This window comes from Girardinichthys multiradiatus, chromosome 8 (genome assembly GCF_021462225.1).
Source record: "Girardinichthys multiradiatus isolate DD_20200921_A chromosome 8, DD_fGirMul_XY1, whole genome shotgun sequence".
In the NCBI taxonomy this organism is placed as follows: domain Eukaryota; kingdom Metazoa; phylum Chordata; class Actinopteri; order Cyprinodontiformes; family Goodeidae; genus Girardinichthys; species Girardinichthys multiradiatus.
In genome coordinates this window covers 23,447,029-23,472,355 of record NC_061801.1, presented here as the reverse complement: position 1 = coordinate 23,472,355, position 25,327 = coordinate 23,447,029, and the positions used below count along the sequence as shown (strand labels likewise).

At 39.0% G+C, this 25,327-nt stretch overlaps 2 long non-coding RNA genes across 2 annotated transcripts in view; one reads left to right on the top strand and one right to left on the bottom strand.

Annotated features, from left to right (window-relative positions):
- LOC124872501 overlaps positions 1-25,327 on the top strand; it is an 83,121-nt gene that overhangs the window by 4,863 nt on the left and 52,931 nt on the right. The window lies entirely within an intron of this gene.
- LOC124872500 lies at positions 11,189-16,967 on the bottom strand. Its single transcript, XR_007039304.1, has 2 exons — positions 16,534-16,967; positions 11,189-11,673 (listed from the first exon to the last, which is right to left on the bottom strand). It is a non-coding gene; the product is annotated as an uncharacterized LOC124872500 (long non-coding RNA).

The window sequence follows — 25,327 nt, the reverse complement described above, 5'->3', positions numbered from 1 at the left end:
GCAAATGGGAACCAGAAAAATCCTCGGGTTATTTGTCATCAAGTTAGCGCAGTATAAATACGTCCCTGCAGTGTTCTTGAGAGGCATCTGTTGGGGGACTATTTTGAGCTTAAAACAAAAGTGTTTTGGTTTGCACTGTGCAGTTAGCGGAGAGGTGCCCTGATGTGGGTTTCTGCTGTCCTCCACCATTGGCATCAACTCTTTTGGGCTGCTCCAGCTTTGCAACCACACAAAGTTCTAAGGTTTTGCCACTAAGTCCAACCTCAACATGCAGAGCTTTTAAGAGCAGAGTAGCAGAAAAGCAGTGCATTCCTTCAATGAGAGGAATCTTGGACTGAAGGGGTTAGGGTGGCTCCTCTCTGGAGGTTAAGTGGGATAAGTGTGTGGCTCATGTCAACCTCGCTACCCCCCAATAGTTTCTGGAAAATTTGCAGTGGGGTCAGATTGGATTACTGTGTTTTGGTATTTACATGGAGACACAGGGCTTTGAAATGGAAAACCATAGGCGGAAAAGCAAGTGCCATGCAGTCTGGACAGTTTGGTAAAAGAAATCAGCGTTCATTTCCACTGACAGGATGGTGGAATACATGTCTTTTATTTGTATCGTGCAGCACAACCAGGCATTCCGTGTCACGGGATAGTGATTGAGGTAAATGGATCAAGTGCAATACATACCCTTAAATTAAATCCATGGTAAGAACTGCGACAGACATTTAATAGGAAATGAGGGGGTTTCAGGCAGCATGCTTATGCTCACAGATTGACCACATCATAGCTCTGTCTTTAGCTTCCAGCTCCTTAAGTGCACTTAAGGAATTTTGTACCACAGTTAAACTACATACATTGCAGCACAGCCACCCCTAAATAACCTGGTAAAAACTAACTTAGGTGTCAGTTTCCCTCCAGGTAAAGCCAGATACCTGGATCTGGGCCTCAGGTGGTGTGTCATTTTTCCTGTTGGTCCTCATTTCAGACCTGCTGGGATAAGTTTCCAGGGTTATTTTGGGAAAGATTCTCCGGCGACCACTCCCTGCAGGTGCTGTGTGCAGGCCTGAGCCCATAATCTACCTTTTCAGTTTGGATTTGGCTTCACTCCCACAAAGTTGGTCTTTCTTTTGTTTTACCCTGAGTAGGTAGTCAATCAGAAGAATAAACAGCATTTGTTTTTTCGGTACAAACTTTTGTTTTTATCTTCGCAAAATGCAGTATTTAAAGTTGTTTAAACTTCTTTCAAAGTGTATGTTAAACTAAACATCTACCTGAAAGAAAATGGATGATTATTTTTCAGTCTACTTTCTTAAATCTAAACACAATCCCAAAACTTTTTGGGATTTTGTAAGTTAATTCATCTTTTCTTTTTCCCAAATAATTCTTAAAGTAATTATGCCAAAATATATAATATTTATATGTATTTCAAGAAAGCTCATTTTGCATTAACAGAGCAGGCTCAAATCTTGACCTTGACAGTATTCGCTCCAAATTGTTTAATAAGTAAGAGTAAATACATTTTGGAGAAAATATTTTTTCTCTGAAATACTGATTTGATCTGGAAGTTGTTTCCAGAGTAAAGTGTTTCACTGCAGACTTTGTAGAGTGTTACCAACACACTTGGACAAATGTTATTTATTGATTAGTTTTCAGGTACAGTTCGCATAAAAATGTGACTCCTGCATTAATCCAAGTAGCAGAAATGATTAAATTAGAGCAATATTATATCATGAATGCTAAACTGTAAAGATTTTCATCTGAATGGTTAAAACATGTGAATTTGTCTGTTTTAACAAAACTCAATAAATGCATATTTAAATGTCTTAGAATATAAAATGTTCTATTTACAAGCTGTTTAAAGCTAATATAAAAGTGTAATCATTCTTCACAAGCACAACTACATATTTAAGGTTTTCAGATCTAGATTCTGTGTGACAAATCAAACGCTCTTGGGGACCCCATGTTGGCCTGGGGACCCTACACGGCGACTTTGTTCGCTGATGCCTTGGTCCGGCTTTACATTATTAAAGGGGGTTCTCTTTCTGAATGCAACCGCCCTGGCTGTCCCATGTTCCTCGACTGTTGTTTTTATTTGGACTTGCCAGCTAAACTTTTTCCTTTCTTCTTTCTCTTTGGTGGGACCTGACCTCTCCGTTTCTGGGTGAATTTACGGTTTTGTCAGGAGCAAGAAAAACAATTTCAAGAGTTATGCAGCGAGCCAGCGCGGCGGCAAATTTGATTGCGGTCAATTTAACCCCCTTACTCCCCCCCAGCCTCACATGGGTCTTAGTAAGTGCGAGCGGTGAACCCCATCAGTCACAACTTCAGGAGGCGCAGGGTGACGATGCCTTTTAAAAAGTCCTTAAGAATTTTATTTATTCATTTATTTGTGCCTAAAAAAAATAAAAAAATTAAATAACGTCCATGATGTCTAATGCACATTTTTCATATTTAATTTAATCTTTTACAATCTGGAATCAAAGAGGAACCCTGCAATCGCGACTAAAACTCAATCTAATATCGAAAAGTGCATGTCATTTTTTTTTTTTTTTTTGCAGTGTCATTTATCTGCCAATTATTTGGTTAAGGTGAATAGGTTAAGCTTTTTGCTTTGTACTGGTGTTATGCATCACCAGCCTTGTACTCCCGGGCCATTCTTTTTCCGGATTCATATGTCCTAATCTGGGTTATATGCCAATTATTCTAAGCGTGTGTTGGGTCTGACATAAAACTTACCCTTTTAACCAACGGAAATAAACTAGATCCGCCGTCAAGTAATAAAGGGAAACTTTCTCTTTTTCAGTCATGAGTCTTAAATGTGACCCCAGTCAGTCAGCTTCAGAGCCACTTTTCCTCCTTTTTTGTCTCTTTTCTTTACAAGCTTTTTGCCCTCGCTCCCTTTTTAATGTTCAAATTGCAAGGGTATACTTGTGACATTTGAAATATGAGACCGGCTATTTAAAGTCAAACAATACACCAGAATCCACATGAGAATCAAAATGAGTAGGATGCGGTTTGGAGCCGCGCTTTTCATTTATTGAACTCTCTACAGATGTTTTGCATAAAGACGTTTTTTGGGGTAATGCGGGGGAGTATTTGAACGTAAGATGAACCTGGGCGGCTTTAACTTATAGGATAGCCATGATTAAGCTCGTAGGCGACTGGATTCATGCAACTGTTGCAAAGAGGGCAAATAAATATATATTTGCGTTGTAAAAAATATGGCTTCGCCTCTCTTTAGTGGGTCTGAATGTTAGATTAATGATCCTTTGCGGTTATGTCCGCTTTCAAATATATTTTGCCGTATTGTACATTACAGGTTTAACAAAATAAAATGGTTACAGATGTATGTCTGTTCAAAGTCGTAACTTTAAATGTTAGAATTTAACTAATACAATTGTTGTGACCATTTCCATACATTTTACTTGGCCAGATTTTAATCCATATTTCTGAGTAGACACTAAGTTTAACAGCTGAAAAAATGTACTTACTCTACTAAGTTAGTTCATTGTTTTCACTTTGTTCAGCTGGATTGTCTTAATGTTAAAAATAAAAAAATATAACACTTTGTAATGAAAACACAAGATGTTGTTGAAAAGGTAGTAAGCTGTTTAAATCTGTACTAACAACATGATAAGGTACATCAGACAGTTTGACTTTAGTATTTGGCGCAAGACAAATGTATCCTTGTAAGACAATATCTTATCTTATCTTATCTTATCTTATCTTATCTTATCTTATCTTATCATATCTTATCTTATCTTATCTTATCTTATCTTATCTTTTCACAGCCGCTCTTTTGAAACTTCATCCGAGTAATGGAGTTTAGCTTGCTAGAAAGTATGATTTTAGCATTGACGTTGGTATTTAAACCTTTCTCCTGACAACCGCAGCTAAGATGTGACACTTCCTGGCAACAACTGCCTCACAGGTATGACATTTAGGGTCCTTTCAACTTTGACTTTGGCTTTAGCACAGCATGTGGCCAATTTAGTTAAAGCTGGGTGCAAACCTTTCAAAATGTATTCTAACAAGATTGTACATGAACCTCATAAACTTTAAAACCACAGCTAAGATGTGTTCACCGGTAACAACTTTCTCAGAGCGATGAAGTTTAGCTAGCAAGTCTAAATGCAAGTTTTATTTTTTTTTATTTTTGTGGCACTAGAGGCCCTTATTTTGAAAGTCAACTGACAGGAGATGGGGTGGAGAGACAGGGGGAAGACATGCTGCACAGGTCAAGCTGTGTTGAGGACCAAGGCCTCTGTACATGGCTCGTGAGCTCTACCCCTGTGCCACCATAGCAGCCCCTTGATGCAATTTCTTGAACAAAGTTGTATGTTAAACTTTTTTAAAAGAGCACAACTAAGAGTTGCTGCTCACTTTAGCACTTTAGATTGCCAGCAAGTTTGACTTTAGCAATAGTCCAGTCAATGAAGAAGGTAACTCTGAAAATTATTGATCTAACACAGAAATGTTCTTATGATAGATCTTACATTTCACAAAGTTGATATTTATTTATACTGCCTTTCATACAAACACATCATCATTTTCTGCACTGCAAATGACAAATGAGAATAATGGTTGATTAAGTTGATTAAATTCTGGGGCGACCGTGGCAATTGTGGCAGTCTTCTAACCGGTTGGTTGCTGGTTCGAGTCCCTGCTATGTTTGTCCCAGTCTTTATGTCCTTGGGCAAGTCACTTCACCCGCTTTGCCTACTGATGGTGGTCAGAGGGCTCGGTTAGGCCTGTGTATGGCAGCCTCACTTCTGTCAGTGTGCCCCAGGGCAGTTGTGGCTACATTGTAGCTCACCACTGTCAGTATGTGAATGGGCGGATGACTGAATGTAGTGTGAAGCGCTTTGGGCTCTCTGGGGATTCAATAAAAGCGCTATTCAAGTGCGGGCCATTTAAACTAACATTTTCTGTTAAACCATAATAAAAATGTTTTAGGTAGGTTTTAGGATTTGTTATAATAAAGTAGGTAATACTGTTTAAACAGAACCATTGTTGAACACTATAATTGCGAACTAACATGCTTTATCAAAAAAACGATAAAATTGTTTGATAAAATGCCTTATCAAATATTCATTTTGTAGGTGAGCTATACCCATTTGTATAGCTCACCTACAAAAAGACATAACACCACCGTTTGTGTTTTCCTCTTTCTGTAAAGTCATTCTTTTCTATCATGTGCACACTTTTCATTTTTGCACATCCACGCCAAAACACAAACAACAGATTCATCCCACTGGATGCCCATGAGGACACCAGCCAACCAGGCAACCAACCAATTAAAATCTGATTAGTAAACATCTTAGTTTTCCAAGGGAGGGCAGTGAAAAAGCCTGTAACCTTTCCTCACTGAGGTCATTAACCTAATAAGATCCATTGCCTATAGTGAAGCCGCAGACCTTCACAAATGTTCCTGGCGACCGAGTGTGGCCCCGGAGACCTTTGGCATACATCGCCGTTTAATTGGTCACTGTATTTAGGAATAAGTTGGGATTCCAGTTAATTAGTGGCGGAGTGAATACGATTGAACATTATATGATTTGCTCCCGCTGCCTGGTTTGTTAGTGCGGATTTGGGGTGGATCAGCTTTTGTGTTCGACAAATGAGAAGTGAGTAGCGTGGTGCCGATGCACAGTGTCGTTTTGTGGACTGGCGACAGTCTCCTTTCATGGGAAAAACTTAAAGGAGGCCCGCACTATCACAGGACCTCATTATCTCATGTCTGCAACCATCTATTGGGATCAAGCCTTAATCAAGAATGGCACAGACCTACTTTGGTAGAACTTTGGGATATAATAGCCCCCCTTTGCTACCATATCTCTCTCACTCTTTTCCTTGCAAATATGCACACACACATGCACACACCTATGCTCACACTTCGCGTGAGTTAGGGTGCAAGCCAATGTGGCAATGTGACCCTGACATTCAAAGATCACCTTTGGGTATCACTGCATGTCGAATAACTGGGCACAGAAATAGCTTACATATATTCAAAAAGCGTTTGAATGTAGCCAACATATTAAACATGTTTTGCTTCAACATTAATTTATATATTTAAATACCTTAAGTCATTCATTTGATAAAGTTAAACTGAATTGAATTGGCAGGCGCTCTCTCAGGAAGGTTTTAAATTGATAAACAATACATAATTTCAAGAAATGTCTTCTTCAATGTGGAAAATAATCAAAATGTTATTGAAACAATACACTGAAATCCATCAAAAACTTCACTGAGTGACAAACATTTAAAAGTGGTGCCCTGTAAAGAGAAAAAAGATAAAATAAGTAAACTAATAAATAAGGTTAAGTTGTAACCCATTAATAAAATCCTGTTAAATTTTGATTTCTAAAAAATTATGTTCATATAATAATGTATGACTAGTTTTGTTTTTCTTCCTTAAATCGGTAGTATGGCTCACCGACCAGGGAGCCATGGCCATGGCAAAAAGAAAAAGTAACAACTGTTTTATCTAAAATTTTATGGAAAAATCTGTTTTGTTTTCACTGGTAAGTCTGTTTGTAAATTTGGTTGTAGGAGGTTGCAGGTTGAAGGAGGGGCATGCCCAGGCCACCATTCCTGACTCTACTGGCTTTTGAGGCCCAGCAAATACAGGGGTTGGACAATGAAACTGAAACACCTGGTTTTAGACCACAATAATTTATTAGTATGGTGTAGGGCCTCCGTTTGCGGCCAATACAGCGTCAATTCGTCTTGGGAATGACATATACAAGTCCTGCACAGTGGTCAGAGGGATTTTAAGCCATTCTTCTTGCAGGATAGTGGCCAGGTCACTACGTGATACTGGTGGAGGAAAACGTTTCCTGACTCGCTCCTCCAAAACAACCCAAAGTGACTCAATAATATTTAGATCTGGTGACTGTGCAGGCCATGGGAGATGTTCAACTTCACTTTCATGTTCATCAAACCAATCTTTCACCAGTCTTGCTGTGTGTATTGGTGCATTGTCATCCTGATACACGGCACCGCCTTCAGGATACAATGTTTGAACCATTGGATGCTCATGGTCCTCAAGAATGGTTCGGTAGTCCTTGGCAGTGACGCGCCCATCTAGCACAAGTATTGGGCCAAGGGAATGCCATGATATGGCAGCCCAAACCATCACTGATCCACCACTATGCTTCACTCTGGGCATGCAACAGTCTGGGTGGTACGCTTCTTTGGAGCTTCTCCACACCATAACTCTCCCGGATGTGGGGAAAACAGTAAAGGTGGACTCATCAGAGAACAATACATGTTTCACATTGTCCACAGCCCAAGATTTGCGCTCCTTGCACCATTGAAACCGACGTTTGGCATTGGCATGAGTGACCAAAGGTTAGGCTATAGCAGCCCGGCCGTGTATATTGACCCTGTGGAGCTCCCGACGGACAGTTCTGGTGGAAACAGGAGAGTTGAGGTGCACATTTAATTCTGCGTGATTTGGGCAGCCGTGGTTTTATGTTTTTTGGATACAATCCGGTTTAGCACCTGAACATCCCTTTCAGACAGCTTCCTCTTGCGTCCACAGTTAATCCTGTTGGATGTGGTTCGTCCTTCTTGGTGGTATGCTGACATTACCCTGGATACCGTGGCTCTTGATACATCACAAAGACTTGATGTCTTGGTCACAGATGAGCCAGCAAGACGTGCGCCAACAATTTGTCCTCTTTTGAACTCTGGTATGTCTCCCATAATGTTGTGTGCATTTCAATATTTTGAGCAAAACTGTGCTCTTACCCTGCTAATTGAACCTTCACACTCTGCTCTTACTGGTGCAATGTGCAATCAATGAAGACTGGCTACCAGGCTGGTCCAATTTAGCCATGAAACCTCCCACACTAAAATGACAGGAGTTTCAGTTTCATTGTCCAACCCCTGTATATACTGTAAGTGTATGCCCTACTTTAGTCAACCTCTGTTTGTACCAATGTTTGGCACATGGGGATTTGAATGGAATTGTTCTCTAGGTTTAGGGAAAAAGGTGCATTTATGTTGTTAAAAAAACATACAATAAAACAATGGCTAAACATCCTGCATAATACCTGCAATGCAATTTAGTAGAATCTAAATAGCTTTCAATTGCCTCGAAGCATCATAGGCAGTTTTCATACATTGGCCAACTTCTCCGCACACCTCGTAGGATGACAATACTGACATGCCCTCCCTGGGGCTGTTTTCTCTCTATTTGCACAAGCCCGCAAAACGAGAGAGGAGGTGGTTCATTTACTTGGTCATAAACCATTTATTTACCTCCAGGTGAGTGTCGCGCAGAGTGCAGAGTAAAGATTGCAGGAGAGATTTACACCTGCCTCTATGCTCAAATAGAGAAGCCTATAGCCTACAGAGATGGCCGCTGGAGCCAGGTTGTCTGGGGCTCTGCTAGACAACCCCTCCACCTCTTCCCCCACCCCCTTTCTTTTTTTTTTTTTCTCCCACTGCGGATTAAACAACATCATAAAAAGTGACCATCAGCGCGCACACTGCAAACAGATTACTCCTCGGCGCCTGGCGCGCAAACGGCTCGCTTTTAAAGGCGGAGACGCGTCCAGCCGAGTGCTGCCTGGCAGCAGCGCATGGGCATCATCCTGCACTTTGTTTCCCCGCACTTCTCCGGACCCTTTCCGGTCATGTAAATACTGATGAGCGTCTGATGTTGTTCGGCTGTGGGCTGGTGAGACTGCTCGGAGGCTGCTGATGGACATTTTAAACCAGATAAGGAGCCACTTCGTCACGACACGAGAGCTTTTGAATATATGACACTTTGTTATATGCGGATATTGGCAGATATTTAACACAGAAATCTCTTGTAAGGGATGTAAGAACATGGCTGGGGATAATATGACAGACTAATGCATTGTAACATACACACCCAGTTTTCTTGACCCTTGTTTTACCTGTTGCTGCGTTCCTCATCTTAGCTGATGAGGGATGTCACCATACAGGTAACCTTTACCTCAGTAAAAATACTTACATTTCAAGATTTTTAAGTGAAAGTTCATAATAAACCCAAATAAACTTAAAATGACTGTTAAGTTTAAAATATTTATTCAATATCAAGCCTTACATTACATAAATATTAATTTAATCAGAATGTTGGACATTTTCACAAGACAACATTTATAAAATATTGAATTATATAATGCTATATAATAACATTTGTCATTAAAAAAATCCTTTATGGTATATTAGTTTACTTAAAGCCCAACCTGATATTTGTATACACACTTGCAAAAGTATTTTATATCTTAAACGTCTCATGTGTTGCCACCAACAACTTCAATGTATGTTATTGGGATTTTATTTGACAAGCAACACAAAGCAGTGCTTAACTGTGAGGTGAAATGAAAAGGATACATGGTTTTGAAAATTTTATTTAAAAAAAAGAGAAAAAAGATGTCTTGAGATATGTTCAACTCTACTCATCTAGAGACTGTAATGACTGCCCCCTTTCTTTGCAAAATAGCTCAAGCTCCATTTAATTGATAGAGTGCGTGGAAACATCGGTTTTCATTCCATGCCACCGATTCTCAATTTCATTTAGATCTTGCCTTTAGTTTTACTGTTCTAACAAATTAATTTGCTTTGATTTAAACCATTCTATTGTAGCTCTTGTTGCATGTTCAGTGTCATCTTGCTCGAAGGTGAAACACTGTCCCAATTTCAAGTTCTTTGCAGTCTCTGACAGGTTTTCAATCCTAATCAACCTGTCTTTAGCTCCATCCATCTTCCCATTAACTCTGACCAGCTTCCTATTCCCTGCTGACCAAAAGCATCCCCGCTGCATGATGCTGCCACCACCATGTTTTGCAGTTTTCCATTTTCAGATAATGGATTGAACAAACGTCCACAAAAAATCCAAAGCTTGCGAAAGTGTTTTAGAACTTAATTCTTCTTTAAACTTCTCTGACCTGTCTGTTGTGTTTCTTAGTTTTTATGATTCTGTTTGTTTACTGATGTTCTCTAACAAAAGTCAGGCCCTTACAGCTCAATTTATGATGAAATTAAATTACACACAGACCATACTGATTAGGTAACTCCTGACTACAAACACATGCCCAACTTTTTTCTTTTCTTAACTAAAATGCATTTTTTTTCCCCTTGCAACTTTCTGTTGATCTACCACATAAAATCCCAGTAAAACACTTTGTAGTTTGAAGCTGTAACTTGAACAAATTTGTAGAAAAGGACTACAATATATAACATAAATATTGTTGCAAGGGACTATAACTGGTTACTGAAGTTAAATGTGGTAAAATGAAAACAACAATTCTCTGCAGCAACCAGTGGAGTTCAAGTAAATAAAATACTGTACATGAGTATGTACTTAGTTGCATTCCACCAATGCATGGGCTGAGACTCTGCTTGTCTGGTCCCATACGTCCCTATAGGTCTATTTGAATTTTCCAAATATGCATCAGTAGGTCTGTTTGTAACCCTTTTAACTTGGTGAAATACATTCATCACCTTAAAGCAAGAGATGTGTCATCATTAGTGTCATTAATTCATCATTCTACTTTAATCAGGTCTAGATTTTTCAGGTTCTTTTCCCAGGCTTTTTACTCAGTGCTTTGAGTTAACTTAAGGTTAACAACCAACATGTATGTCCTGCAAATATAAAATCCAGATAACATCAGTTAAGCTTTGCAGGAAGTCAATGACAGAGTTAGAAAATGTACAATTGCAAAATCTTTAACCTTTGTTCAAAAGAGAGCAATGTGTCATTTTCTTTGGAGCAACTATGAGTCTTTAACAACAAGAAGTAGGAATATAGTACATAAAATAAAAGTACAGTATTTTGGCGCCATTTTAACATTTATTGACGGTCTCAAAAAGACACTTACATCCGGCGCCGGCCCAAGGCATAGCCAACAAAGTAGCTGTTTCAGGTCTCCACACCAGCAGGGGCTCCAAAGAGTGCTAAAATCTTAACAGATGTCACGTTTACAAATGCACCAGTAAAACATCATTATAACTCATACAAAGAAAAATATTGTTCTTGATCACTTCCATCCTCAGCTTAGCCAGTATTTATGGTGTGTTCTTTTTGTGCTCAAAAGTCAGAATTTCCAAGCTCCCAGGCGGGGATAATTCAAATCAGTTCAATTCAGTTAATTTATGAAGCACTGATTGTCAACAACTGTTGCCTTAAGGCACTTTACAAAACAAACACATTTAATACATATTCAGGAGTTTAAAGTCAATTTAATCCAATCATATTCACAAATTCAATGTTACATACATTCCAAACTGATCCCTATGTATAAAACAATACAACAGGAATGCCCCTTGTAGTCCATCTAGGAAAGCCAAAACTCTCTGAGCAGCCCTTATTTCAGGATCCAATATGGCCTCTGCCATATAGATATGCAGTGAAAGCTGGAAAACTATTTTTTTAGCACTTCTGACAAGTTTGCATCTCAGTAAACCAGTGGCACACAAAGTGTGGTAATACATATTTTACAAACATGTATTTTGTGAATGCATACAATGGAGAGAAGTACAACGTTATTGTATAGTATTACTAATAGTAATTAGCATCACAGCAATTAACAAATCTCATTGTAATTTCCACTTGCAAATGGAAGTTGCTTTACTCGGATGTGACTTCATTCCCAGATCGAAGCTCCGATTTCCAGGACAAATTGAATGCGTGGAAACCTCTGAGCTCTGTAAACCACAACAGAATTTTTCTTAAAACAGCAGCAAAAAAGTATTTAACAGCATTTTTGGAGAGATAACATGTTATCACAGATAGTTTTTATGTAAGGCATTTCATGATAATCGAGCAACACAGATTCAGTTGTGTCAGCCTCTACTTTTCAACCCTGGGCACACCGATCTTTCTTCCCCCCTTTTCTTTGTCTCTGTCCCTGACACAGAATTTGCTAACATACCCACTGACACAGTTGCTCTACTTCACAGGTCACTTTGCTGACCACAGCAATGGGGAGCGTGTCTGGGCAGTCTTGCCAGTGAATTTCATGCCCTACCGGTGTGAATAATTCCCCTCAATGTGACAAAGGCAGCATGGAGGTTCTCCCCTGTTCGCTGCAAATTATAGGCCTTAAAACTGGGTCTGTTGGTCAAAGTAACAGCACTCTCATGTTTGGCTCATTCACAATTAACTTTTAGTTTTATTCATTTATTTTGAATGTATTTAATTTTTTTTTCTAAAGTCTTTCATGTTTGTGCTATTTCTTACTTTTTGCCACAAAAAAAAAAAAGCTGCCTCAGTGATAACATTTTATGATGATTTTTTTAAAAATTGAGACAAGATAGAAAATGGCTAATTGGGGTTTGGTGGCTACGAGACATTTCAGATCAGCCTGTGGGTCACGAGTCAGGGAGTGATATATTCAAATTACATCTGAAGTTTACAAAACCCCAAATTACATGTTAACTGCAATTACATCTTGCAGAACAGTTGATTTCAAATGAGGCTAGCCAAGCCAAAGAGCTGCTCTCAAATTATACCCTACATGGGTTGTCATGTATTTTTCCAAAATCCGAGGAAAATTTCAAGTTCAAAGGCAACAAATGAGCACATCTTATGATCATCTAAACTTAAGAGGCAGAGATCACTAAATGTTTGAATCCTTTCAGGTGATTCATGGAGATATTTAGTAATAACTATCTAAAGAAAATGGTGTCAGTTGTTAAATTAGAAATAAGGGTTAATAGTTTCATGTCATGAATCCTGGCATCCAGGATAGATTTTACTTCTTCCTCATTTAGCTAATGTCTCATTCAATTGCTGACTTATTCGGTCGTTCTCTTACTTAGATGCCGTGGAATTGGCGGCGCATGTAAAAACCTGGAAATTATAAAAGGAAGTCTTCCATTCAATGAAGCCCATGAGGGAATACAGAGAGAGAAAGGAAGAGACAGCAAGAGCAAACAGAAAGCGCTGATTTCTAAAATGGCTTAGCCATTGAATGACAATAGCCAGGCCTCTCTGCCTGTCTCTATTTCTCTATCACTGACGACCAAAAACATGAAAAAAAAAACACCCTAACGCAATAATGGAGGCAAAGAAAATTACAAAATGTGATTTATTTGAGTTTGAACAAATCATTTGTGATTTAAATTTGGCAGAGGAGATATGGACGATAAGTGAATTTCCTGTCTGACTGGGTGAGACTTGTGTCTCCTTTTTGTTCATATTTGACTTTATCTTGGACAAAAACAGTGTTTGTGGTTCCAATAATGTTGCCTAAGCAGACAGTCTACCATTTTTATTCCTACTGGTCTTGTAAGCAGAGCATACTCTTCACACATTAACAATCATTGATATTTTTATGCCTATTTTAGGCTAAAAAGTTACTGACTTTATTAAGCCAATACAAATATGTTAAAAATGTGACTTTTTAGCCTGTGAATGGGGGGCAATGGCCACTCCTATGATTTACTGCGCCTACCCCCCTCTTCAACCCTGAAAACTTTATATTCATACTCACATATTCATGCATGAATGATTTTGTTTTTTTGTCCTTAATAGTTTCTCCTTTTAATTGTTTGCCATGTTTCATATTCATGTAAAATGTAAAAACTCGACCTCTCTGCACACCTTGTGCATGACAAGGCTGACATATCCTCCCTGGCTACATTTTTCAGGGAATAAAAAAGCATGTGCTACCAAATCTAATCAGTTTATTTTTATGTACTGAAAAAATGAACTTATATTTGACTAGTTTGAAAAAAAAACCCCATAAGTATCAAGATCTTTTTCAATCAGAGTTAAAATGTCATAACATTTCATAGCAAAATGTATATTTAAATTATGAATTCTGATATGGCTTTTAATTTTGTTGCCCATCCCAATATTATTAATCGCCCCTTCTTCTCATTTGAACAACTGTAGTACAAATTTAACCACATTTAGAGATCCAACAGCAATATTGCGTGCCTATGTCTTTTTGCCTGAGATTTGCTTGGTCTTTGCATTATATATTAGGTATTTTCTCTTGAAAATTATGTTTGTGTCACTAATATTATTACTAATATCATAATTAACATTATTATCATTTGTATTATAATTATAGCTTTTTTTTTTTGGTTCTGTTTTTTTCTCATTGTTGCCCTCGTCCCCCTCGTCCGCTTCTGTTTCTTTATAATTGACATTCCTGTCCAATTTGTTGCCTGACCCAGAGGCTTCTGTCGTGCCATTAGTTTAATAAAGACAACTGTATAATAGGGGTAATATCCTATTATGCCCCTTTTGTGAGCAAATCTGCCTCTGACACTGCAAGGCAACCAGTCCCACCACATTGTTTGCCTCGTCTGCTAAGTCGCAACTATACAGTGAAGTCTCATGTAAAGTCACAAGTCAAAATTAACAAATCCCAAGTCAAGTCCAAGTCCTATGGTGTTGATTTCAAACCATTAACACATCATAATGAGCTGTCCCTGAATCTTATAACCAATGGAACAAAATATTACTTTTATTTATATAATTATTTGTTTTAAACCTGTCAACACAGAAAGAAAAACATGCTTCAGCCATTCTAGGAAGCATGAGGCATTTCTGAATGGGGGGGTGAAGAAGAAAATGTTTGACGTGAGCAAATAAACATTGTGGATAAATATTTTATTTTTACTGTTATTATTCTTTAATGAGAGAGTCAAGACGCTCATGTCCAAGTAAAGTCACAAGTCATTAGTATTGAAGTAAAAATGGAGTTACAAGTCTTTTGTACTTTAACCAAGGCTAGTCTCAAGTCATCAAACCTGTGACTGGATTCTGACTCAAATCAACCCATCCAGTCAAAGTCCACACCTCTATCAGGAAATTCAAAATAAAAAAGAAACATAAAAAATTTGCATTTAAAAATGCATCCATCAAACATGCTAATCAAATACTGATATGCTGCTAGCTTTTGGAGAATTTATTTTTAGAATTATGTGTGTGTATTGCCAACTGTCCTTCTGTCTCCAGTATCAATATTTGACCAACTGTTTTTAAAGAGAAATATGCATTTTATTTCTTGCATTTCTTTTGAAACCACCTTTCTTACACTTATGGAAGAGTCAGTGAGCAGTCCTACATACCCTCTCATCAGTCAAGGACTGGAAGATTTTTTTCAATAAATAATTCACTACTGATAGCCAGTCCTAATGCCTACATGAACAAATCTCTCAGTTACAGCCATCTTGGGAGTAAGCCAGTCCGAGGGCGTACTTAATAAACACATACAGCAGCCTGGGATGGCTCCAGTTTCAACTATGTCTTTCCAAAGGAAGAGTATTCAAAGACAGTTGGTGAAACTGCATCCTTTCTGTCGGTGAAGGCTTAGGGGTCAAGTGTGGGGTTTTGCTGTAAGAGTGATAGAGAGAGAGACATCTTTTTTCGTTGTTAGCGCCGATGCTCAGGATTGATTTACTGTCCGCTTTAACAGGGTCTCCCATGTTTAAGTGATGTTTTTAATTGTTTTTGTGTCGAACCTTTTATGATCTGTCATGAAAGCAACTGATATATAACTCCATACATCTAATAACCCAAATGAACAAATTAGTTCATATATAAACAGAGGAATTTCCCTCATATCTGTACCATGTACTGCCCAAGCATGTTATCTCCTGCGTCTACATTTAGGAACTGGATTGTGTCGTTATTGCAGCCTTTCATTGAACACATGCTTGCTGAAACTTGAAACAGAAAGCAGACACAACTACCCTTTGACCTGTTTTCCACATTATTTTTTTCACCAAATTTTGTCCCATATAAATGACATTGTGATGTCCCATAAGATGTTTCGTTTTGCTAATTTCAGCCACAAAATGTGTGATCTACTCAAATATTTTGCTTGATTTTTTTTTCATGACTTCCATGTTTTTTCTCCTAAAGCACACATAACCAGTTGTGCAGTATCTGTGTAGCTGGATTGGGTTGTTGTTGTTTATCATATCTACGTGCCTGCTACAAGACTCCTCTGCATTAAATATTCAAAGTCCTTTGAAAATGAATCTGCTGATCTGAAATCTGTTTCTCTATCTCTCTCCAACAAGATCCCTGTAGAGCAGATGTCAAAGAAGGATCCCATATCCTCCCAAGTATCACATATTGGTTAGATGACCGAGGCAGGACCCACATGACATGAGGATAGCGAGGATATTGCATTCTATATGTCAGTGGACCACATCTTGGCACTGATTTTTTTTTTTTTACCCTCTACAACTTGATTGCCTAGTTGGCATTCACGCAAACTGAGCAAGGTAACTCAAGCTCCTTAAATAAAAGCTAATTTAGGTCTTTTAAGCTTTTTTAAATGTACATTCACCACTGTTTATGTTTTCTAAATCTTCATACTGATACATTTTAATGTGTACTTGTAGGTATTTAATTTTTATGGTTAAACAGAATTTTGTTAGATTAAAGGTCAGATGTCAGCATCACTCCCCCAGTCATAGGCCTGGATGAGAATCCAGTCTGCGCTTTGGGATAGGAAACAATACAAAGATGTCACACAAACCCACAATAAAACCTAGAACACAGTAACAAGCCGAAAACACACCATTTTATTCACCTACCCAGACTGTGGCTGTTACGTGCTCCCCTAAATGTCTGCGCCACTCCACCTCATTCTCCTCCGAGCAGCACGGCGCTGCACCCGGTCTAAATGAAAAACAATATGAGGAAGCAGGGAACAATCCTCGGCAGGCTCCAGCGGGCTGCCATAAAACGAGGGGCTGCCTCTCCAGCTTGTCCCCTCATGCCTTCAGCTTTAACTCTACGGGCTGATGAAAGATCAATGGGCCGACTGGGCAGCCGCTTTCGAGGCTGCTGTCTGCCACTGCACCAGGAAGCGAGCCAATTACAAAACACAAGGAGGAGGGGAAGAGGAGGAATGAGAAAAAAACTAAGTCTTTGTGAATGCAAACTGAATGATTAGGGAGATTGTTTTGTGTGTGTGTGTGTGTGTGTGTGTGTGTGTGTGTGTGTGTGTGTGTGTTTTCTTGCTCTCCAAAAATGTTTTAACTGTCGCTTTCTTTACCTCACCCACTTAAACACCCCCTTAACCCTGGCCTGTTCTCCTGGCCTCCAGCAGCCTGGGTCCAGACCCGCACCGGCTAACCAGCTCGGGTGCAAAGGATTAGAGAGAGGGGTGGGTGCGGGTGCAAATACGCAGCAGCAGACAAACAAATCATGCTAGATCTGTGCTGCCATGCTTGGCAGCTCGCTCAAAGCCAAGCTGGTGCCCTGCGAGGGAGGAGGCTGCGCCCATGTTCCCAGGGAAGGGGGTGAGGGTCGAGGGTGAGCAAGAGGAGAAGGTCTGGTCCTTATCTGGATCACAGACACCTCCGCCCCTCCTGGCAGGAATGCATAGAGCGCCAGTGGGAGGAGAGAGGCAAAAGAAAAGCGGAGGAGCAAACATGCATACATAAAGAGGGGGAAGTAAGAAGGTAAAGAACAGGGAGAGGCACAGGAAAAAGTGAGTGAGTGAATGAAGGACGTGGACAGAAGCAGAGGGAAAAGGCCTGCTTGATATAAGAGAGGGAGTGTTCCTACTCATGCAAAACACACCAATCACAACACTCTCACTAGCTGGGCTGAGAGCAGCTCTAAGAGAGCACATAGGAAAACAAACAAAGACATTAAAGCTTCTTAGACTCCTTAAATCCCATTCTAACCACGCAACTGGTTATCATTACCTCCAGTCAGCACCAGACTAATGTGACGTGTCACTGATGATAGATGATGAGAGAAAACCAATAGTGGTTGCACAACATAGAGGTGCTAAATTTGCAGATGACAGACACTTAATGAATGTATCTTTCTTTTGTGTTGGTGTTTTTATCATTTGAATTTAAAACAAAAGTTATTCAACATGTTATAGTATAGTAACTGTCCATGTTAAGGCCTCTCAGATTGAGGCAAGATTTACTAAAGATAATCAGTACCCACATACTGGTTAGTAAAATTGCTTTGCAAAAGTTTTCAAATTCCTTCAACTGTTTTATATGTTTTCACATTACAAGCAAAATAATTAATGTATTTTATTGAGATTTGTTACAAGTGCATAGTTATATAGTGGAAGGAAAATGATACATTGTTTTTACAAATAAAAATCTGTGTGGCTTGCATTTGTATCCAACCACCATGAGTCAATACTTTCTAGAACCACCTTTCACTGAAGCTGCAGCTGCAATACTTTTAGGGTATGTCCCCACCAGCTTTCCAAACCAGGAGACTGAAATTAACAAAAAATTATTTTTTGTAAAATAGCTGAAGCTGACTCGGGTTGAATGGAGACTGTCTGTGAACATCAGTTTTTAAGTCTTGCCACAGATTCTCAATTGGGTTTAGATTTGGACTTTGACTGGGTCATTTGAACACATGACCATGCATTGATCTAAACCACTACATTGTAGCGCTGGATGTATTTTCAGTGTAATTGTTTTGTTGTTAAGTGAATCTTCATCCAAGTCACAAGTCTTTTGCAGCCACTCACAGATTCTCTCTTTCGGATTGTCCTGTCCGGCTTCATCTGGCTTCCCATCAACTTTGGCTGGATTCCCTGTCTGTGCTGAAGAAAAACATCCCCACATCGGGATGCAGCCACCCACACATTTCACTGTTGGGGTCCTGCGTTCAGGGTAATGTGCAGTGTTCGTTTTCTGTAACACATAGTGTTTTGGTTGAAGGACAAAACAGTACATTTAGTTTTCATCTGTCCAGAGCAACTGCTTCTACATGTTTACTGTGTGGCCCACAGGGCTTATACGGCAAACTATAGGTGAGACTTATAGTTTTCTTTTAATAGTGGCTTTCTTCATGTCAGTCTGGATTTGTAAAGTGCCTTACTAATACGTTTCCTGTCCACAAATTCTCCAACCTGAGCAGTGGATCTGCACAGCTCTGTCAGAGTTATCATGGGCCTTTTGGTTGCTTCTCTGATTGGTGGTCCCCTTGACCAGCCTGTAATTTTAGGGATGGCCATGTCTCAAGTGGATTTGCTGGTGTGACATATTTTGTGAAATTTTTTTCCATTATCAGATGATTATTTAAACAGGGTTCTGTGGGATGTTCAAAGGTTAAGCAATTGTTGTATAACCTAACGCTGAGTTTCAACTTCTGGGCCCGTATTCACAAAGATTTGCAGAGTCCCCTCAGAGAGCTCCTATCTTAGCCTAAAAATTATTGTCAAGGACTCCTAGCTTAAGAGTGATTCTGTTCGCTCCTGAGAGCAACTCTGAGCAAGGAGACCACAAAAATTCCTATCTTAATGAGGAGGTGTAGTTGACCCACGTCGCTAAGTGTGACGCTGTCTTCTAGGAGCTGTGATTGGTTTTTATAAAAAACAAACAAAAAACAAAACAGATGTGCTCCTAGTAATTGTTGTCATACTGCATCTATTTCATATTGATTCATTTCATATTAATATTAAAATTCAGCATTTTACTGTGATTGCCTTTTGTATAAGAAGGTTTAGTGTGGTAAAATTACCAAAACAAAACGGAGAAAAAAAGGCTGAGAAAACCGAACTGAACAGAGGAGCAGAGCCTGTTGGTGGAGAAGAATACAGGAGTGCTGAAAGGTGGATTTGGTCCTGGGATCACGGTGTGAATAAACAGGCATTCCCGAGCAGATCAATGCGTCGTTCCCTTTGCTTTCACCACCAGCCTGAAATGTGAGCAGCGCTTGTACCTGCTGCGATCAGAAGCTAGAGAGGAGATAGCAGCGCACCAGAGAACTCAACAGACAAGGAGCATTGTAAATGACCATTTAGGGTAGGCTACTGACATCATTAGCTTTAACACCTGTATTACACACATTGGACTGTATTTACCTATTAGGTGACTTCTGAAGACAATTCATTGCCCTAGATTTTATTTGGAGGAATCAGAGTAAAGAGGGCCTAGGACAAATGTACCACAATCTTTGTAAAAAAAAAAACGTACCATTTTCCTTCCACTTCACAATTTTGAACTACATTGTGTTGTTCTTTCATGGAAAATGTTGATGAAATGCATTTAAGTTTGCGATTGCTGTTGAAGGTGCTACATTTCTGTAGCACTACCTGTGGAAAAGAAATATTCATTTTTGTAGCTTGTAAAGAACGTAATGTGACATTTCTGCTCTCAGGGCTGCAAGCATTTTGTAGTCATGTCAGGGTGAAGGAACAGAGTTTCGTAGCTGGGGGATCTGGGGTTTTGGGGGTTCATTTACAGTTCACACGGGAGCATTCCGCTCAGTTTTTACATTTTCATTCACCCCTGATCCTCTCTGTCCTTCTTCGCCCACTTTACGGCTCTCTTTTTGAAATACAATCCTACTGTATAAGTTAACGCAATTTACCTTTCAGTTAAAAATGCGACAATCTTTGGCATACAATACATTCTGCTCAATGCCCAGGAGTTATTCTGCCATGACAGATGTGAGTCAGGTTGCAATGAAAATAATGTATCCTTTTAATACTAAATGTTAACTTTCCCTGAAGTGTTCTTTAAATGTTTTACTATGTGCTAAAAAAATTCAGTCTTAAGGAGTCTTATAGCAAAATACACAAATTTTTCAACTACTGCAACAACATAGCAGTGCGATAATCCCCTGCTTGGTAATTCTTTTTGTGGCACAAAGAAGGCAGTTCAGCTTGACAGGTGGGCTACTGCATGTACACTAGTGCTTTGTTATCAGAGAAGTGTGCAGTGCTAGCTTATGTTATAGTAGATACAAATAGGGATAATGGACATTTTGAAAATTGCTATGTAATTTGTTCCTGATGAGTCGCTCTTTCACATTTGTTTTTTCTGGATTATACAGTACCCTCCACATTTACTGGCATGTTTGGTAAAGATCTGGTAAAGTCTTACAACAAATACATCTTTTGTTTCAGGAGAATAGTTTCAATTAAAGAAAGTTGGGAAATACATCCATCTAATGAAATTATAAGTTTTTAAAAACACAGCAATGCCACTCTATGAAAGTCCTTTAGAAGAAATCTAACTGAAGCCTCCTTTTTTTCCAAAACTTATCTAAATGTTTTAGTTTTTAGTTCATGACTTTCAGTTTTCTTTGGGTATAAACATTGCTCGACACAGATTCCTATTTCTCTTAGCTACTATTCAAAATAAGGAAAACAAAAAAACATTGAAGGTGAATGTATTGATCTCATAAGTCAGAAAATAGCTAGAAGAAAATAGCCACTTATGTACACTTGCACATTTCCAACATAAGCACAATAATTAAATGGTTGGAATGAAAAACAAATTTATTTTAAGGCTTTTTACTATTTGTTTTGCATACATTTCAAAAAATGTGGAAGACGCTGTATAGGTCATCATTCTGTCATGATACAAACTAAGACAAAAAGGCGACACATTTGGTTTCCTTTGCTAAAATGGATTATTTTGTGAATTAGCTTAAAACATACATTAGCACAATTAATGTTCAGGAGAACGGTTTTAAAAGTCAGGCAGAAGACTTTAATTTTCCATTACTATAATATTCAGGTAGATAAAAATAATGTAAGAATATAGTGTTTAAGCAAAATTAATAATAACTAAACTGTGTTTGCACCATTGTTGTTTCAAAAAATTTGAAGGTTTTTTACAAAAACTTCTAAAACCTTTTAAAAATGTTTTTATATGTTTACTTCCCCCCCAACTGTGTTTAAATCCTCCACTTTGTGGAGACAACTTGCTGATTTTTTTTGCACTGTGCAGAGGTTAAGTGGAGCTTTTTCTTCCAACCAGTTCTTTCCCACAACAGCAAAAAGGTCCTTGGCTCAGCTCTGTGTGTTTGGCTGACCGAAATGGCAGCTAGGAGAGGTTATTGCTAACATATGTAACCTGGCGAGTGTGTGCGTACTCCACAGCCTATCAAACTGCATCCCACTTCCTATCAGCACCCCCAGATGGATCTCCACCTTCATTAATGCAGGCCCACGGCTAGAGCGTGCCTCCACATGTTAGCATGGGATGCAAACATCTGTTTTATCTGGAATCTTGTGGGTCTCCTTTCTCCTTCAGCTGAACTTTTCGGGTGTCCTAAAGAAAAAGGGTAACCTAACTCACATTTTGCCCTCTCGTAGTAAAGGAAGTGAAGCTGATGTTGTGGCGAGGGACATCAAAGAGTTTAGGATGTCAGTCATGAGCTTGCAGAGGGCAGATTCTGGTCAATGGCGAGGATTTGTCATCTAATAGCCCCTCTGGGGGGAATTTAGGTCTAATTTCAGAGGTGCTGAAAGTAGGATTTTCTGGAGTTTGCCTTGTCCACAGGTCCTATTTGTTTCATGTATTTTTTACGACAGAGAAGCTAAAGACATTAATCATGTGCAAGAAAATAAACATTTCTGTTAGGTTTTTAAACTTTCCACAGACTTTGGGACATATTTTTTTTGTTGGACATCTCTGTTTTTAAATCAGAACTTAAAGTTCTTAAACTGAGGTACATGTACCACTGTTGGTACTTAGGATGCTTTTACTAATACTCAGAAGAAATGTAGGCTTCAATACTTGTAAGATGAATACAGCCAAATAGATGAGTTGTTCTTCGCATTGATCTTTGCTAAATCAGAAAAAAAATGCAGTGGAGAAAATGTCACCCCTCTGTGTGAACTTAAGAGGACAACAGTGAAACAGGAGCCATTCCTGGTAGCTCCTCATGCCGAGTTACATTCATGTTTCAAGCTGGAACTTGTGACTTGGAAAGACCCAGACCTCAGACCCAGCTTACTTCCAGATTCGGGATCTGAAACCAGTGGGATTTGTTAATTGATGTGGTTAGTGATAAGGCTAACTACTATTAGCAGTACAACCTACAGTAGTAACTGACTTTGTCCCACGACAACCTCAATGTAATTACTTAAATGACTTCTGGATTTTATTTAGAGGTATCAGATTAAGTGGGGTGGAACCTGCATGCATGCCAGGCTTTTCACATTTTTATTTGTAAAAAAGCTGCTGAAACCTACTGAAAAGCAGGCATCATTTTCCATCTTTTCACAGTTATGCACTACTTTGTGTCTGTCACTTAAAATCCCAATAAAATTAACAGAAGTTTGTGGTTGTAGTTTAGTGTGAGAAGGTTCAGAAAGTTAAAATCATCAGAAAGGTAAAATTAAGAAATGTTTACTGTGGTGATCACTAAATTGTATATGCACAGTGGCCATATTGGATTTTGGGGTTGGTGAGAAACATATTGCTTTGCTACTCCGAATTTAGACTTCTAGGGACCTTTGAGTTAATTTCTAACTTCAAATTCAACTTGAGTAAATGTCAAAAATAAATTTCACTAGTTTCATAGTTTCACTATGCATATATATGTATATGTATATATACATACATAAGTGCGTGTATATAATATATATAATTATTAATATAATTATATATATACCAAATCAATGAATCCCGGTGTTACAATCACTTCCATGGCTACAGGTGTATAAAGTCTGATGTGGAGAAACTTGACTGGCCTACACAGAGTCCAGAACTCAACCATCTTGAGCACCTTTGGGATCAATTTGAATGGATGCTGCAATTCTAGTTTTCTTATCTGACTATGAACACACTCCTAAACTTTGTCGAAGATGTTTACAGAATAGTAATCTGGATTTAACCTCACATACACTGTATCTAAACCGCTGCTGATGTCATTCAGGGATATCCAGTTAAGTCACACAGATGGCAGTAACTCAGGTTCACTTTAATATTGATGTTTCTCTGCCCGTTGTCTCTCCATCAGCAATACATTTAATGGACACATTTTGTGCTTATTCAGCACCAGTAAAAACGACAGATGTGAGAAACATGCCGACTTATGACGAGGCATTAGTGCTTTGTTTCTGAAGCAACTGTTTTGGAATGAGGTGCGAGTTTAGTTTTGATTAAATGTGCTGAATTAACTAACAGACACTGAACTTTTTAGACGTTAGGAGGGCAAAGTGCTCCATTGAACATTGACATAAGCTCATGTTGTGTAGTTCTTGTCAGCCAGAATGTCGTTTGGAAAAAAATGCACATTTAATGGCTTGATCCATTGTGATTGGAGTGGCTAACTGATGATCTGGTTGTAAATTTCTGTCTCATGGCTGTCACTGTCTTTCCTCCCCTCCGTTAAGCTTTCCTGTTTATCTTCCCTATACTCTCTTTACTTTGCTCAGCTCCTCCTGTTTCTCACTTGGTTCTTTTTGCGCTGTCGATCTATCCCTTTTCCACTTACATGTTTCTGAAAATGTTCAGAGCTGAAGATTGTCTAATTGCCTGGCAGAAAACAGTTTCGTTGTAGAAACTGTTTGCTTTGGCTGTCAACCAACACCGAGCTCAAAGAACGCCAGATTCGGAGGATTAAGGGACGGAGGGGTGGGTACTGGTGCAGATGTGCTACCTAATTGTGGATTCCACCATGCGGAAACTATTCTTCTCAACCATTTCCAACCATCTGCAATAGGTGTCACTGAAAGGTTAAGCCAACTTCAAAATGCAAGTCCTGTTTCCATTCCTCAATGCTCAATTGACTCTGCAGGGCTTCTTGCCCTCAGAAAAGAAGGAGGAATGAGAAAAAGGAAGAGTTGCAATCATGGGCATGGCTTACATTAGTCTGAAAGTGTGTTTGATATGAAAGTGAATGATGAATTTGCATTGAAAACTCTGGGGTGTGTTAAAAATAAAGTGATCACTGTTACTTTGTATCTGAAGTATTTTAATTGGTGCTTTAGGTATGACATTTTTATTAGTTTTATTAAAGCAGCAAAAGCAAACATAAAAAAATATATTTTTTAACTAATTTCTATGCTTTGTGTGGATTTCATTTAGTGAATGCCTGTACAATATAAAAAAAATATTTTGAAGGGTACTAAATATTAGCCATTCAATTTATATAAAATATGATGAAGGGTATTAGTTTTTAAATATAATGCTTGACAATAGATACATTTGAACAAGATTGGCTACTTTCTTTTGGTAGCACCACCTACATAAAAGCATCAATTAGAATATTTTGAGAGGTTAAGTCAGCCATTATGGTCATTCCACATGTGTGTTGCTTTATAAGGTTATTTTTTTCAAGAATCCTTCATGAGGACAAAAACATTGAGGCACGTGACGTCGCCTGGTACAGCGGAGCTGGGGTCCCACCCGGCCGGGCCAAGCTCGAACAAGAGACGCGAGGCCATCCCCCAGTGGACCCACCACCTGCAGAGGGAACCGTGAGGGACCGGTGCAAAGAGGATTGAGTGGCGGACGAAGGTGGAGACCTCAGCGGCCCGATCCCCGGATGCTTAGGCTGGCTCTGGGACGTGGAATGTCACCTCGCTGGGGGGGAAGGAGCCTGAGCTTGTGCGGGAGGTCGAGAGATATTGACTAGAAATAGTCAGGCTCGCCT